The 16,588-nt window shown below is 40.1% G+C and overlaps 1 protein-coding gene across 1 annotated transcript in view; it reads right to left on the bottom strand.

Moving 5' to 3' along the window:
• LOC123580509 (SLX4 interacting protein) overlaps window positions 1-7,639 on the bottom strand; it is a 178,830-nt gene extending 171,191 nt beyond the window's left edge. The window contains exon 1 of the mRNA XM_045445320.1: window positions 6,906-7,639. The gene's annotated coding sequence lies outside the window, so the exon portion shown is untranslated. The remainder of the gene's footprint in view (window positions 1-6,905) is intronic.
• Between the last annotated feature and the right edge of the window lie 8,949 nt (window positions 7,640-16,588).

Raw genomic sequence — 16,588 nt, 5'->3', positions numbered from 1 at the left:
CCATCATGTGTCCTTGAACATGCAGCTCCAGCCCTCCCCACCTTCACCCACACAGGCAGTCCTAGAGGAGTTATCCTTTGAAACCCAACTCAGACACCACCTGCTCCTTGGAGGCCTCCACAAATCTCCAGAATGAATCACTCTCTTCTCTGAGCCACATCTGCACCTTACACCACCATTACTCTCACACTTATCTCAGCGAATTACACATAACTTTGATCCTCAGTCTGTCTCCTCTGCCTGACCAAAAGTGTCCTGAGGACAAGGTCCAACCCTGTCTTCTTTGATACCTGGTGCAGGGCACGGGTATACATCAAAAGTGTGCTGACTTGAGCCTATTGATGTTACTAAATAAGGGCTACAGACTGTTAATTATTTTTCTAGATTTATACCTACTTATCTAATGCATCCTTACTGTCCCCAAATCCCAAATCCCACATTAAGCCTTTTTAAAAGGAGGTCAAAGCACTATGGATCTATTTCAATACATAAATAAGACTTAAGTTGAATGTATCACCAGCCTCAGTTGAAAACCTTGTAATACACATAAACTTGTAAAAAGAAGATCAAAATGTTTCCTCTTGAAAATAATGCGCAACAGATCAGAGGTATTGTTGAAGTTTAGGCCATAAATGTGAGTTTTTCACTGCATAATTTTTTTTTGTTTTTAAAATACTGACATTCTAACAAGCACTTGAATGGAAAAGATATTATCAGCCTCTGTATTCATTCAATTTTAAATCTGGAACATAGTGAGGTTTTTCTAGACTTGCTTTACTGATATTAAAAACTAAATGTGCGCATGCACACACACACACACACACACACACACACACACACACACACACACACAAAGCAAGTATGCATCTTAAAAAAGTACTTTCCTAGGTCCTTAAAGTTGCCTTCAAGAGGGAGCAACAAGTTCAGTGCCTACGGTTTAAAGCATAATGTTAAAAAGTCTTGCTATCAGAGCTTCCAGTTAAAGTCCAAGTTCAGTGGAATTTTTAATTTAATTTGCCTGATTTTAAGAACTTCAGGACAATATCCAACAAGATCAATTTTCTGAGTATCTGAACACAATTTACGTGAGTATGCCAAGAAGTTAATGTATATTATAAATATTACAAATAACATCCCCTATTCTGCATTCTTGAGCCCACTTTCCCAGGCCTGAGACTAGGCATTCTTTTCAAAAGAAGAGACTTTGAAAGAGCATGACCCCTCCAAAAATATGTGTGCGTAAATGTCTTTCACAGAGAGGGAAAGATTCTAAGATCCTTAAGAAAATTTGGAGGGAATGGAAGTAGATTAAACATTATCACATGATGGTCCTGTCATTTAAATACAAAGCAGAGATAAACGCTAATAAAGAAAGTCAGTGACCTTCTAGATTATTCTGTGGGAAAATCCAAGGCATTCTGAAATTCACATTTGTCTTCCTTTCAGAATTGCTGGCCTGTGTCATAAACCAAAGCAACTACTCCAGATTAAGAAGACTAGAAATTAATTTTAGGTTTCTAATCTCTGGATTTCAAGTTTTATCAAGAAAATTATTATACTTCCTTTTTTCATCTTACCAAGATTTCACTAACTAGGGGAGCAGAAACAGAAAACAAAGGCCCTAGAACTCCTGAAGTTGGAATGTGCGCACGGGCGCACACACACACACACACACACACACACACACACACAGCAAAAACCAGTATCAAGGAAAAATCACAAACTTTAACAAAATACTACAGAAAACTGACAAATGAACAAAGATGCTGCTGGTGACCACTCAGATAAAGCTTAAGGAGGCGACCTCAGTGTAAGAAAGAATCACCTTTTCCTATTACTCAAATGGTCATTTTGAATTCCAAAATCAGCTTGCAAAAAAAGGAAAACAAAACGAAAACCCAGGGAAGCTCCAACAGTGAAAAGTGGATAATACAAGTGACAAAAACATAAGGGCTTTTTTTCTTTTTGTCTTTAAGTGTAGGTCAAATATTGAAATCCTCTACTAAAAATAATTCCACAGAACAGTCCTACCTTTCAGTCACTCTACATCCTTAATCCAGATCCATGATCTGGGCCCCTCATATCCTGCTATACCCATAGAAAATCCTCACTGGGCCCGGCATGGAAAGATCTAATTTTTATTTAATAGGAAAGATCTAATTTTTATTTAATACTTTGTCAGAAAGACACAGGCACCTGTCCATGGAGGCAGACATGGTCTTCAGGTTCTAGTAAAACAGACATGCAGTCAAATCCTGCCTCTTCAAGTGATCTCAGACAAGCTACTCAATTCTTCTGTCTCCCGTTTTCTTATCTATGAAGTGGGATAATAATGAGTATCTATCTCCAGGGTCCTATGAAGATTCCATAAGATCTGATATGTAGTATTTGGCAATTCCTTGCTCAGTCTCTGTTAACCATAATCATTATAAACATTGCAGGGCACAGACAGACAGGTCCTGATCAATCCACTTCATAGCCCAAGCCCCACTCTGATTACAACTGTTTTCCAGCACCTTCACAATACAAAATAATAACTTCCATAATCATTAACATAATTGTCTTAAAATCTAATATTTTTGACGTGAAAACTATAGAGATGGAGTACAGATCTTTAGTTGCTATTTGGAGGGAGAGTTACTACAAGGGAGTAGCAGGAGGGAATTTGGGGGGGTGGTGACGGAACTGTCCAGCAGTCTGACTGACACAGTGGTTATAAAACTCAGTGCGCTGGTCAAAATTCATGAAAGTGTATACCAAAAAGAATGAATTTTACCATATGCAAATATAAAATATTTTTTTAAATTGCAAAACAAAAAATTCTAACTAGAGAAATAAAAATAGTGACACAAATGAAATTAAATGTCCGAGACATCATAACAGCAATATTCTATATATTATCCTATAACTAACCTAAGTCAAATCCAATTTTAGTTACCAGCTCTGATTTATTCAAGCACAAAATGTCAATATTAATCAGGAGGCACTGCTTGTCTATAACAGAAGCAAAGACTTTTTTTTTAAATATTTATTTATTTATTTTGAGACAGAGCACAAGCAGAGGGGGTACAGAGAGAAAGGGAGAGAGAGAGAATCCCAAGCAGGCGCCATGCTTAGTGCTGAGCCCACAAACCATGAGATCATGACCTGAGCCAAAATCAAGAGTCGGAGGCTTAACTGACTGAGCCACCGAGGCACCCCAGAAGCAGACTTTAGAAATGTACCTACACCAACACTAAATGAGTGGTATTCTCCATTTACATTTCTACTTTGTTGCCTAATGAGTAGGTTCTTAGTATGCACCCATTATCGTTTTCAATCTCCAAAAGATAAATATACAAGTAGTAGGTTTTAAAGATTTAACACAGCTTAAAATGTTTAGGCGTGTACACATCAAGAGATACAATAACTAAAAAGTCAATACATGCATTTTGTATTTTAAAAAAGCAAATTTTCACTCAGAAAACATTCATCCATAAACTACCAAACACAAAGGTAAAACCTCCCAATACATACACATTTACACATTTTACCAGTTACCTCCTGGTTTCAGTACACACAGAAGGCATGGCCACCAAATAATTAGACTTTTTTTTTCCAATTCAAATAAGCTAGAAAGGAACAAAGCAATGTGAAAAGGAATACTGTGAAAATAAAAACCTAAATGCCTTTCAACTGTTAAATGTGTAAACCAATTACAGTACATCTAGCAAGATACTACCTAGCAATTAAAAAGAAATGAATTATTGATACTTGCAACAAAGAAGACTCTAAATCATGAAAAGAAACCAGACCTGCCATAACTCCCACCAAAAAAGATCATGTACTATATGATTCCTTTTAGATAAACTACAAAATGCAAAGTTATCTATAGTAACAGAGAACGGATGAGTGGTTGCCTAAAAGAAAGTTACCAGAAGGATTATAAAACAGCAAAAGGAAATTCGGGGGAATGATGGATATATTCATTACCTTGACTATGGTGATAGTTTGACCAGTATATACCTGTCAAGCGTATCAAACTATATACTTTATATATGTGCAGTTTACTGTATGACAATTACAGATATAACATGGTGATATTCCTCGTTCAGCCCCACACCAACACAAAAAAGTGATTATCACAATGAAACAAGTCATATAAATTTTTGGTTCCCCAGTGCATGTAAGACTGATATTTAAACTATACTATTCTATTAAGTGTGTCACAGCATTATACCTAAAAAAAAAAAAAAAAAAGTACATTAAAAACAATGTAAATTAAATAAGGCTTTATTACTAAAAAATGCTAACGATCACCTGAGCTTTCAGCAGTTGAAATCACTGATCACAAAGTACCATAACAAATATAATGAAAACGTTTGAAATATTGTGAGAATTATCAAAATGTGACATAAAGACATGAGGCAAACAAATGCTGTTAGAAAAATAGCACCAATAGACTTGCACAGTGCAGGGTTGCACTGAACCTTCAATTTGTAAAAAACACAGTATCTGCAAAGCACATTAAAGATATGCCTATATTTCTCAATAAGGCTGTTGAAAAAGAAAAAGACCATAAAAAAAAAAAAATTCATATTCCTAGTACTTTCTGTTTAGATCACCACCATCTCTTTCAAACAGGTGAATATCCGAAAGTCATGGAACTTTTTCCCTTAGTGATTTCCATGCATGAACAAAACCTTAATAACCTAAAGATTTAATAAATAACAACGGTTAATATCCACATAGCTGTGATCACGTGCCAGACACTGTTTTAAGCACTTTTCTGATACTAACGTATCTAACTCTCACTTCAACCCTAGTTTACAGATGAGAAGCCTGAAGCAGAATGTTAAGTAATCTGCTCAAGGTCACACAGCTAGTAGCTGGTGGAAGAGCTAGGATTTGAACCCTGGGGTGTGACTCTGAAGGTCACTTTTAAGTTCATTTCCTTGCCCCCTATGCTTTACTGGCACACACAAGACACCATATGTGAAAATCAAAAGCAATACATATTGCACTTAAAGAATACTTCCATACACACACAGAAGTATTTGCTACATTTTGAAAACTCCCAGGAGGCTAAATAAAAAACAACACATTGGAGCACCTGGGTAGCTCAGTCTGTTGAGCACTGACTCTTTATTTTGGCTCAGGTCCTGATCACGTCAGGGTGCGCTCTGAGCTTGGAGCCTGCTTAAGATTCTTTAACCCTCTCCCTTCCTTGTGCGCTCTGATAAAAAAAAAAATTAAACAAATAAATAAAAATATTTTTTTTAAACCTTCATTCTTTTCCCAATTAATAGGTGGAAAAAGGACAAGCCAGAAAGACTGGACAACTTGCTGAGCACACAGAATAAATGATAAGTTGACTGGTTCTTGGGAAGCTGGTTCACCACATTTCCAGTCCAATTCTCTCCAATGCCTTCAAAGTCCTAATTAATTTAAGTAAATCTATCTGGGAGACAAAAATCTAAATACAGCATGTGAAAAACATAAAAGTAATTTGCTGTTCTCTCAAACACCTTATTGGTTCCTAAATTCCATCCACAGGGTCTAATATTCTGCAGACAGTGGCCTACAGTCTTTTTTTTTTTTTTTTTTTTTTTTTTAATGCTGTCCCCACCCCATCTTCCAAGTGATTTTCAGGAGCAGCTGGATTGAGAATTCCTGAGACAAATGAGATTTAGATTTCTCATTGAAAAGACAGAAGAGAGCAAGATGCCACAAAAACTGGTCAAGCATGGCCCAGGGTTTTCCAAATCAATACTGAACTACTGAACACATGCAGGCTTTTGAATTCAACTTCTAATAAATTAAAAGTAAAAATATGCACAGAGGAAAAATGTGCACACAGGTGTTGCCATGGCAACAGTTACATAATATACCAGAATGACAAATTCTCAGATTTTTAGAATGCTAAATTGGCATTCGGACATCAAACTGATAACTAAAAGCAAAGGAAAATATGTCACATATCCGATGCATGTAAAACACGGAATAAACTAACAATACATTGTGAACTGTTTAAGAACCACAGGTTTAAAAGAGACAGTCTATAGTTGATGCCCCGAATTAATGCTCCTTGAACTTCAAGGTGCACTCCCTAGAAAAGATTCTGAGTCAGTGGGTCTTGGGATGGAGTCTGAAACTAACGTTTCTGAGAGGCTCCCAGGTGATGAGAGTCGGTATACTACACTTTGAGCAAGACCCTAAACCTTGAATATTGAGCATCATTAGCCAACTGGTCTTCAAATATGGGGGTGTCTAGGTCCCAAGAAACAAGTGTCAATACAATTTACCCCTAGTATGGAAAAAACAAACAAACAAACGTGAGGATACTGAGAAAGAAGCCAGGGGATACTTGTTGTCAGTCTTGTGGCTTAAGAACCATAGAATATTGTGACTTGCTGCAACCTAGTAGCTGTCGAGGTCAGTTGGAATGTAAATTCCATGAGAGAGAGGGGTTGTTTGTTTGGTTTACGGCAGAATCTTGATGGTCTAGCACACATTAGGTACTCAATAAATCCAATGAATAAATGAACGGGCAGTATATACAAACACAATCCGTATTTATGTCACAACCTAAAAATGTCTGAGACTGTATTTGTATAAATCGTGGTCGGCAGCCATAGTTTGATACAAATACCTGGCCCATTCACTGATTTTGTCCTAAAGAAAAAACCAAAAAATTACCCAGAGTAATACTTTCACTTTCAAGCCCAGGTTTCTTGCACCCTCTGTTAACAACTCTTTAGCACTTTGAAAACAACGAGAAAAAAGTGGAAGCACAGGAAAAAGAATTTAGAAAAGGCTCAAAAATCAAAGAAAAAAAAAAAAAAACAGAGGGGGAGAGGAGATGGGCAAATAGTTCAGTGCAAGTGAAGGACCATCTCAGGTTGTCAGGAGTTCCATGTTCTTACCTATGATGGTGGCAGGGTTTGGGTTCGGGCTTTTATTAGTTTTGTTACTGTCCAGGGTCACTGGTGGAGTAGTACTTGGCTGAGCAAACTTAGACTACACAGGCAGCAGGCTCTGAAGCCCACCTTCAGATGCTTTGGGGATTCAACCTTCGGCCTTACTTCCCCTTTCCCAGGGTCTCCCCGCGCGTTGGGGGGTGGGGGTGAGGAGGGGAAGCTGCCGCTGCCCAAACACAAGATGATTTGGGCAGCCTCACTGTCGCCTTGAAGCCATAACCAGTAGTTAAGATGGCTGCGAAACACTGGGTGAGGGGCCTGAATAGCGAGAAGGATCTGCCCGAAAGAAAAATGGCCACCATTCATTTCTCAAGGACAGCCCAAAACAAATATGGCGACCAAGGCTGGCTATTCAGAGACTAGGAACGCAGTGAACATGATTGGCAGGTAACGAATCTCCATTACCCATAGTGCTACACAGCAGAGGTAATCGAGAGAAAAAGAAAACCCAACTTTTTTGTGGTACAGAGCTTCATGATACCGGAAAGTTACTAACACAAGAATTACATTATAAAAACGGTTGGAAAGTAAAGGTGGCTTTCACAATACCAGATAAACTCTAAAATAGCGATTAACATAATTCCCTCCATAATTATTTTGAATGCTACAAGAGAATGAAAGTTTTGTTCTCCAACTAAGAAACAGGATGGGGAGAGAGCGCCAAAATTATCCACTTTGAGGACAGCAAGTGTTGGCGGACTCCTAATCTCCCCGTAGGCCTCCCCCTACAAAGAGCTGAGGGCAAAAAATTTGTGATGTGGCCCGCTCGCACCGCGCATGTCCACTTTCCAGAGCGATGCGGGGAAGTGGTGGTAGTCCAATCCTTTTCTCCTCGTTTTGAAGGCACACGTAAAAAGGCGGTGAGGAACCGGCGCTGAAAACGAACCGCGCCTTGTGATTGGTCAAGTCTGGGAGGACGGAAGACTACCGCGAACTATTGACTACTGTGTGATTCATTCAATAAATGTCTCCTAAACGCGGGCCATGAGGCAGATACTGTGCCCTAACAAGTCCATTTGATGCTAAATTCTTTGGTTTCAACACATTTGCTGAGACTGATGCTAAATAAGCTCCGCCCCCTGGCCCTTTTCGGGCTGGGCCAAAAGCTTTCAGGGCTGAGACCCTCGCTAAAACCCGGAGAAGCGGATTTTGAGCAGCGCACGCGCCAACCACAGAACTACGCATGCTCCGTCTCCAAGCCCCGAGCGCAGGTTGCCGGGACAGGCTGCGGCGGCTCCGTGCGGCTCGGCCTCTGGGGCCAGCTGGTGGCGGTGTCCTAGAGAGGCTCAGCGGCTGGTGGGCAGGTGAGAGCTCTGGAACCTCAGGTGGAAAAACCTGCTTTCTACCTGGCCGAAGAGAGGGGAGGTGGGCTTGTTGGTGCCCCTTGCCCCCTCTCAGAAAGGTCACTCGTGTCTTCACTGAAGGATATTTGGGGGCGGGGACAAGGAGGCCGGCTCCTTATAAAATTAAAGACCTACCCTTAAAATAGCCATGGGCAGTAAATACTTGCAGCTGAAGGGAATGTGAATGGCGGTAGGGCGGCTAAGAATTCCAGGTGTAGACCCTCTTCCCCTCGCATCTGCGCGGCCACGCCGTGGAGTAGATGGAAAAGGTGTTCCAGTGAAAGCACCGATTGCACCTGCGCTGCCACCTTCTAGCTGAAATCTGTGTGACTTGTTGGTCACTCCTTCGCAGGGAGAGAGCATACTATGCCTGTGTCTATGTGGGAGGTGACGGCCACCCACTGACGTGGAACTGGAAGTCAGAACTGTTGGACAGCAGGGTTAGTGCCAACTGCGTGAAAGCAGAAGCAGGACTCATAGGACTTCTGACATTAGGGGGACGGAATCCTTTTGAGATGAAGACGTCCTGCGTCATGTTTATCTTCTCCAATAGGACCGTGCCCAAATACTGTAACTGTCTCAGAGGTTCTCAATTCTGGCAGTTTAATCATTCATTAACTCTCCATATATTTATATATCCACATATGTTGTATATGTATATATATAATTGTGTGTATGTACACACACACACACACACACACACACTGAGTTAGCAGATTCGTCAGTGACCAAGACAGACATAGTCCCTGACCACATACAGCTTATATTCTAGTGATAGGAGAGGGAACAATAAACAAGTACGCTAACAGTGAACAAAGTGTTTCCAGATTATCCTAGGTGGCTTCCCAGGGAAGGAGATTTGTGGGCAGGACATTTATTAGGAAGGATTTTTCTGGATCTTACCAAGGAAGAAAGGAAGCAGGAATGGGTGGATAGAGAAAGTTAAGCTGCAGTTCAGTCCCAAGGGAACTCTAGGTGATGGTTTGGCCCTTCAGAGGTGTCCCAAGTTGGAGGGGAGAGCCAAGTCTTTATACCTGGGTGGTCATTGGATGCCTATTGCCCTGGAAAGAAGGCCTGACTTCCCTTCTCTTCAGCCAAGTGTGTCCTGTAAAGGGACTGACAACTGAGATCTGTCTCAGCAATCCGGAGAGCTGGGGAAATAAGCCTTTCATTCTTAAAGGGGATCGAGGTGGCACATCACAGCATTCACCACAATGGGAGGGCTTCAGAAGTAATGGTGGGATGTGCTAGAGAATAATGGTGGTGGGAGAGGGAAGAAACTTTAGGCTGAGTGCTCAGAGAAGGACTCTGAGTAGGTGACATCTGAACTAAGCACAAGAATGAAACCCTGTGTAGGACAAAAGGAGGAAGACGCTCCACTTTCTGTTATGCGCTGAGAATATAACCGAGAAAAAACAATGGCTGCTACCTCCTGCTGCAGTGGGTGGCTGTTACTGGTTTTTATAGATATTGACTCCCTGCTACTACCAAAGATGGAGTATGTAAAAATAGATGGAAGATAGGGGAGAAACTGAGAAGTCTGGAAGTTTTGAGAAAATAGTCAACTTGGTAAAGACTTCTAATCTTTACAGTTTGGGTTGTTTTTTTGTTGTTGTTGTTTTTGCTCGAATACAGCATTTAATCATGTTTTATTTGGATTGTACCTTTCTCTTCCCAGGCTTGTATTCTCTTTTGAGAACAGGGACCATGCCTTATTAAGTTTGGTAGTTACCACCACACTCACACCATCCCCCACCCAGCCTAGTGAGTGTCCTGCTAGCACCTAACAGACACTAAGTAAACATTCAAATAAAATTAATCTCACACAGGGGCGCCTGGGTGGCGCAGTCGGTTAAGCGTCCGACTTCAGCCAGGTCACGATCTCGCGGTCCGTGAGTTCGAGCCCCGCGTCGGGCTCTGTGCTGACAGCTCAGAGCCTGGAGCCCGTTTCAGATTCTGTGTCTCCCTCTCTCTCTGACCCTCCCCCGTTCATGCTCTGTCTCTCTCTGTCTCAAAAATAAAAATAAAACTTTAAAAAAAAAAAAAAAAAAATTAATCTCACACATATTTGAAGTGAAAATTGATAAGCCCTAAGTGATATAAACACTGTTTGGACATATGTCTTTATAATATTTCTCAGTTTTATAAATTATAACCAAGTATTATAGTGGAAATATTAGGTGATAATAAACAATTGCTTTGGTCAAGCAGGAATCTCCAGAGGTGCCTTTTTCTGTTAATTTGTATTAAAGATAATATACTTCCACTAACAATAGTTGCCATGTATTGAACTCTTCCCACATGCTAGACCCTTTACTAAGCAATAAATAAATATAAATATGTAGTGATCTTCATAATATAGCTGATATTACAGATTATTAAATTGAGGCAGGAGAGAAGTGATTTGCCCAAGATGATAACTAATTTGTGGTAGTGAGAATTGGATTCCCATCATTACTTAATACCTTTGCTCTTAAGTAACCAACAACATTTCTGAAAATATAGTCTACTAGGACTCTAATATTTAACCCCTCAGCAACTCTGTTAGCTGTTATCAGAGAAACAAATTATTCACCCTATTTTTTGCTGCTTTGCTCTGTTTGAATTTTCCTGTTTCCTTCAAAATTTGCTTTCCTGGCTCTCACTGTAGGAGTTTGCTACCTTTCCTATAACATCCTGGAATCTGATTATCGATCCACCCCTGTCTAATCAAAATGGCCCCAAAGATCTCAGAACCTCTTTCATGAGAATCAGGGTATCTTTATTCACCTCCAGACTAACTCAAACTGCGCAGAGAAGCAGTCCTCCTTTATGGGGACCACATCCCTTAGTCTGGGCAGTCATTCCAGTCCTCTTCTGTTCTTACTACACTCGAGGTTGGCTCTATTCCTTTTGAAATAATCAAAATAAGAGTAATAGCCAATAATCACTGAGTCCAGACTAAGTGCCAGGTATTGTGCTAACTTCACAACAAGTTTGTGATGTGGAAGTCATTACACTCATTTTACAGATGATGAAACTGAGGCTTAGTGAGGTTAGTGACTCATCCAAGGTCACAGCTAGTGGTAAAGTGCAGGGGTGGAGACGGAAAGCTCAGGCAGTAGGATTCCACAGTTCATCCCCTTGATCACACTATAAGACAGTGCATTCTTACGAAAATGATTGATTGTGCTTTACCTTCTGAAAACTGGTAGACAGGAACTAGATCCTGGTGGGCTTCTTCTGCTGTACTAAGAAATTTAGATTTCACCTTCTAACAAAAATATCACTAAAGGCTTCTAAGCAAAGGATAACAACCAGATGTGGGGTTGTTGCAAGATGGCTGTTAAGTGTGTGGAGTATATATAGTGAAGAGTAAAGTAGAACAGTGATTCTCAGACTTTAACTTCAAAATTTAACGTACTCTCCAGAATATGTTAAAACACAGATTACTGGACCCCACCCTAGAGTTTCTGATTTGGTAAGTCAGAGGAGGCCACAGAATTTGCATTTCTCAAAAGTTCCCAGGTGATGCTAATGCTGTTGGTGAGGGGGACCACATTTTGAGAGCCACTGGATTGTAAGCAAGGATGTCATGTGAAGTAATGAGGGTCAGGACTATGGCTGTGGGAAGAGGTTATATATAAGAGTTTCATGTCAAATGGCAAGGCTGGGTGACTGATAGGATGAGGAATATAAGGAAAAGGATAGAGACAACTATATCCAGAATTGAATGGCTTAGCAGGAAATGTTTTATGTTTTGGGGGTTTTATTTTTTTGCCAAAACAGGAAATAGGTTGAACAGCAGTTTGGAAATGAAAGAGGATTCATATTTATATGAGATGAGTTGAGACTGCTTGTGGGTTCAGGTAAAGGTGAAGAGTAGCAGTTGGCTATGTGGGTGTAAGCTGGAGATGAAAGTGCAGTAGTCGTTAGTGGATGCATTATAATAGAAGCTTTGGATGCGAATGAGACCACCTAGGAAAGGAACAGGGGGGAAAGACAACCAAGGACAAATCTCTGATAAAGTTGAAAGGGGGATGGAAACCCGAGGGGCCGTTAAAGGAGACTGAGAGGGAACAGACTGGAGTCCCAGGTACTTAAGGGAGTTTCCGGAGCACATCAAAATGCTTCAGAGATCAAGTAAGGGGAGAGACTGGTGATCTTTACAGTCAGAGCAGTTTCCATGGAGAGTGGAACAAAAGCACGTTACTTGAGTTTGAAAATGGAAGTGGGAAGTGACTCTAGGAGAAGATTCATTATTTGAAAGGAATCAGATTGTGTAGTAGCTAGAAGGGAGACTAGTAAAGAGCAGTTGCTTTAGGAATTTGTTTTCGTTCTTTTCAGTGGGGAAGAATAGGTTTTGCAGAGGAGGAAGACCCCATTATAAGTGGGAGGTGGGAGATGTAAGAGAGGTAGTGGAGTTAGAACCCTGAAGAGATGCAGGGAAAAAGGTTAAGATGAGAGCTAAGATGGGTGGGTCTGTTTTTATATGTGGGACAGGAAGTTGAAGGTGCTGATACGCAATAGCTACAGTTTCTTCTGACCAGTAGGTTAGCTGCAGAAACAAAGGTGAAGAGTAAAATAGAGCTCTTAAAAATGATGAAGATAGGGGAGCCTGGGAGGCTCAGTTGGTTAAGTGTCCAACTTCAGCTCAGGTCATGATCTCATGGTTTGTGGGTTTGAGCCCCACATTGGGCTCTGCACTGCAGTGGAGCTTGCTTGGGATTCTCTCTCTCTCTCTCTCTCTCTCTCTCTCTCTCTTTCTCTCTCTCTCTCTCTCTCTCTCAAAATAAACTTTCAAAAAAAAATTTTTAATTAAAAAAAAGAAAATGATGAAGATAGAAATCAGAGCTAACCAGGGGTAGCCCTGAGGGGCCAATTGACTGCACATTTAATCTGGAACAATCTGGCTTTCAACATGATACCCACTCCTCTTCCCTCAGCAACCTCAGCATCAAATGGCAGCCAGGTTTAAAAACAGAAAGGAGATGGAAAAGTTGTAGTGTTGTGTATAAACTCAATAAAGTCTATTAAAAAAAAAAAAACTACAATCTTTCCGATGAGCCACAGCCTGCAATAAACTGATTTTCTCTTCCTCATTAGTCCCTCATCACTCACTCACTGTTTACATTTTGGACTGTTAGTAAAGCTCCTCTACAAAACTTGTGATGCTTTCACTGTATTATTTACATATAAAGATATTGAATTCACAATAATGGAGAAGGGTAGCAGAGGCCATAAAATACGCATATATAACTATGTTGACCTTTGCTGTGTTTTTTTTTTTTTTTAAGTTTACTTATTTATTTTCAGAGAGACTGTGCAAGTGGAGGAGGGGCAGAGAGGGAGCGAGGGAGAGAATCCCAAGCAGACTTCACGCTGTCAGCACAGAACCCAATGCGGGGCTTGAACCCACAAAACCATGAGATCATGACCTAAGCCAAAACCAACAGTTGGACACTTAACCAACTGAGCCACCCAGGCACCCCGACCTTCACTGTGTTCTTGACTACTGACCAGCTGTGCTGTCAGCACTGTGTAGCTATTGGGTGTAGGTCAAGCCAACCTTGAATGGAGGGGAGAGAGCCATGATAGGATTTTGCCAAATGGAAACTTTAGAACTCAGGTATGATCCATTCAATTCATCAAGAGCTGACAGTAGTGACAAAATGAAAATTCAGCAAACTGTGTTTAGTTGATAAAAGGGGGAAAAAAGAAACTGTTGGTCTCTAGTGTGCCAGTTGAGTAAGCATGAAGACAGTACACAGTCCTTTCTAATGTGTACACAAAAAGTGCCAACATTTGAACTGCCGTATTAAAAACAGGATATTTTTAGCATCAGTGATTGGGAGCTCAGAAATGAAGAATTCCCAGGGCACCTGGGTGGCTCAGTCGGTTAAGGGCACAACTCTTGATTTTGGCTCAGGTCATGATCTCGTGGTCGTGGGATAGAGCCCCACATTGTGCTCCATGCCAAGCATGGAGCCTGCTTAAGATTCTCTCTCCTCTCCCTGTCCCCTCCCCCACTAGTGTGCTTTTTCTCAAAATAAACATTAAAAAAAGAAAGAAAAATGAAGAGTTCCCAAATAACTGTAGCCGACATTGTAAAAGAAATACAGTTCCAGTAAACTTCATCTCTTGTCATAGGCACAAGATCTCATTAAATTAATTGTTTAACATTCTAATATCCTCTTCATGTTTAAATTACATTTGGTGGAAGTTTTTAAAAATTACTACTTTTCAAATACTTTAAGCAGAGCAGCAATGAAAACCTAAAAAGAATCTACCTTTACATTGTGTCTAAAAGACCAGCAGATGGCGTCCAGCAAGCCCAGTAGGCAAAATACTAACCTTTTTCAGACTATTTCCTGCATCCAGGTTATTGTAGGCCTAATTTAGTAATGGCTAATAACAAAACTTGATGGTTCTAATTAATATGATGCTACATAGAAAGAGTAAACTGATAGTGAGAGCCAAGCTGTTTAGGATTTTGTAAGAAGCTTAATTGCCTTTTTGTCCTTTGCCTTACTGTCCAGTTCCATCACCAAGAGACCTTCAGTTAGCTTGGAATGTAACAAGCTTCAGCAAGCCTGTCAGAGGCTTTAGTGGTAGAAATTGAAGAGATAATAATCTCTGTAATACAAAGTAAGGGTTGGGAAAGTTGCTGCTTTAGACACAGTAATGCCTTAACTTTAAAGAATATTTGTAGTTTTCAGTAATATACTCAGTGCTTTCCTTTCTTGGTTTTTATATTTCTGTGTACTCAGAAGATTATAATATTTTATTAAGGTAGAGATATAGCAAACTTCTTCCCATTCTATGGTTCATTAACTCTTGCTATTCATTCTGTACTAAGTACTACGCTAAAGAAAACTGAACTAAAATTAGCCCAGCTAATCTCAACTATTAGTAGGTCACAGATATGTGTTTGGAGGACATAGACTCTAATTCTGGACGATTTGGCACAAGACTACTGTTAACCCTTTACATACCTGACATGAGAATCAGAAAAACATGCCAGGCTTAACGCATTAGGATAGTTGACCTTGGTGACTCTCAAGTATGCATGATTCACTCAGAATGTTCTTCTCATCCATCATCCTGCACAGGAAATTCTGATTAACTCTACTGCCAGAGCTGGGTCACTAATTCTTGACTTTTGAAAACAGCTTTATAGAATACCAGCCAAGACTACCAGACCAACTCCAAAATCTAAGTTGAGTGCCACAATTCACTATCAGTAATCTTGGAAATCAATCATTTAGTGTTTCCTCATTTATAAAGTGGCCTCATAAAACTGCTATGAAAACAAAATGAGATAAAAATTACGAAACCTTTGTAATAATGCAAGGTATATATTTTTGAAAGAAGACTATATGAAAGCATAATCTGTGGGAAGATTGCCTCTAAGTGTATTTTAAACTTAAAGCATTTCAATGAGTAAAACTCTAAATGCTATTTTAGTTGAGCTAAAACTTGGTAATTTTACTTCTCTTACCTTCTCTCATATTTCCAAGAGCCCTGTACCTTTTTTGTTTATCAGTGCATTAAAAAAAGATTCAGAAAAGATAAGAAAAAGGCAGTTGCAGGTACACCAAACAGGGGTAGCAAGGAGGAAAAATCACTGTGTTCTCATTTCTGTTGCTGCTTTAGTCCAAGCAAACTTGAAAAGCTCAATGAATAAACAGCAAGGACTAGTTATTTTTAGGGACCAGCCTGTTACTGATCATCAAACCTGATCATTTTGAGCACATTCTTGTTTTGTTTCAGACTCAGATATCTCTGGTGTCAGTAAAATAGTTCCATCTCACTTGGAATGACTTGACAAGTATTTTGAGGGAAGGACCATCATGAGATATAGCTTAATTTCCCACTTCCCAAATTGAATCTCAATATCCCCGCTGCTCAACATCATGAACCTTTGTAAAAGTCAAGAGTTTTAGAAAACCTCGTAAGTTCATTTGAAAAATGAATTAATGAAGACATCTGGTAATTCTTCACACTGTCCTGAGAAGCAGCATATTATAGGAACTGTAAACAAGGACTCTGGAATATTTACAAGAATATCTGTTGCCAGAGGTACTTGGGTGGCTCAGTTGGTTGAGCGTCTGACTCTTTATGTTGGCTCAGGTCATGATCCCAGGGTTGTGGGACTGAGTCCAGTGTCCAGTTCAGTGCTGAGCGTGGAGCTTGCTTAAGATTCTCTCTCTCTCCCTCCGCTGCTCTCCCTGGCTCGCACACTCTCTCTCTCCCTCTCTAAAATAAAAAAGAATATTTGTTGCCATAGCGTAATTAGGAATAAAT

The sequence above is a fragment of the Leopardus geoffroyi genome, chromosome A3 (genome assembly GCF_018350155.1).
Source record: "Leopardus geoffroyi isolate Oge1 chromosome A3, O.geoffroyi_Oge1_pat1.0, whole genome shotgun sequence".
Lineage (NCBI taxonomy): Eukaryota > Metazoa > Chordata > Mammalia > Carnivora > Felidae > Leopardus > Leopardus geoffroyi.
Note: the sequence above shows the minus strand (reverse complement) of the source record. Positions and strands in the feature narration are given on the sequence as shown.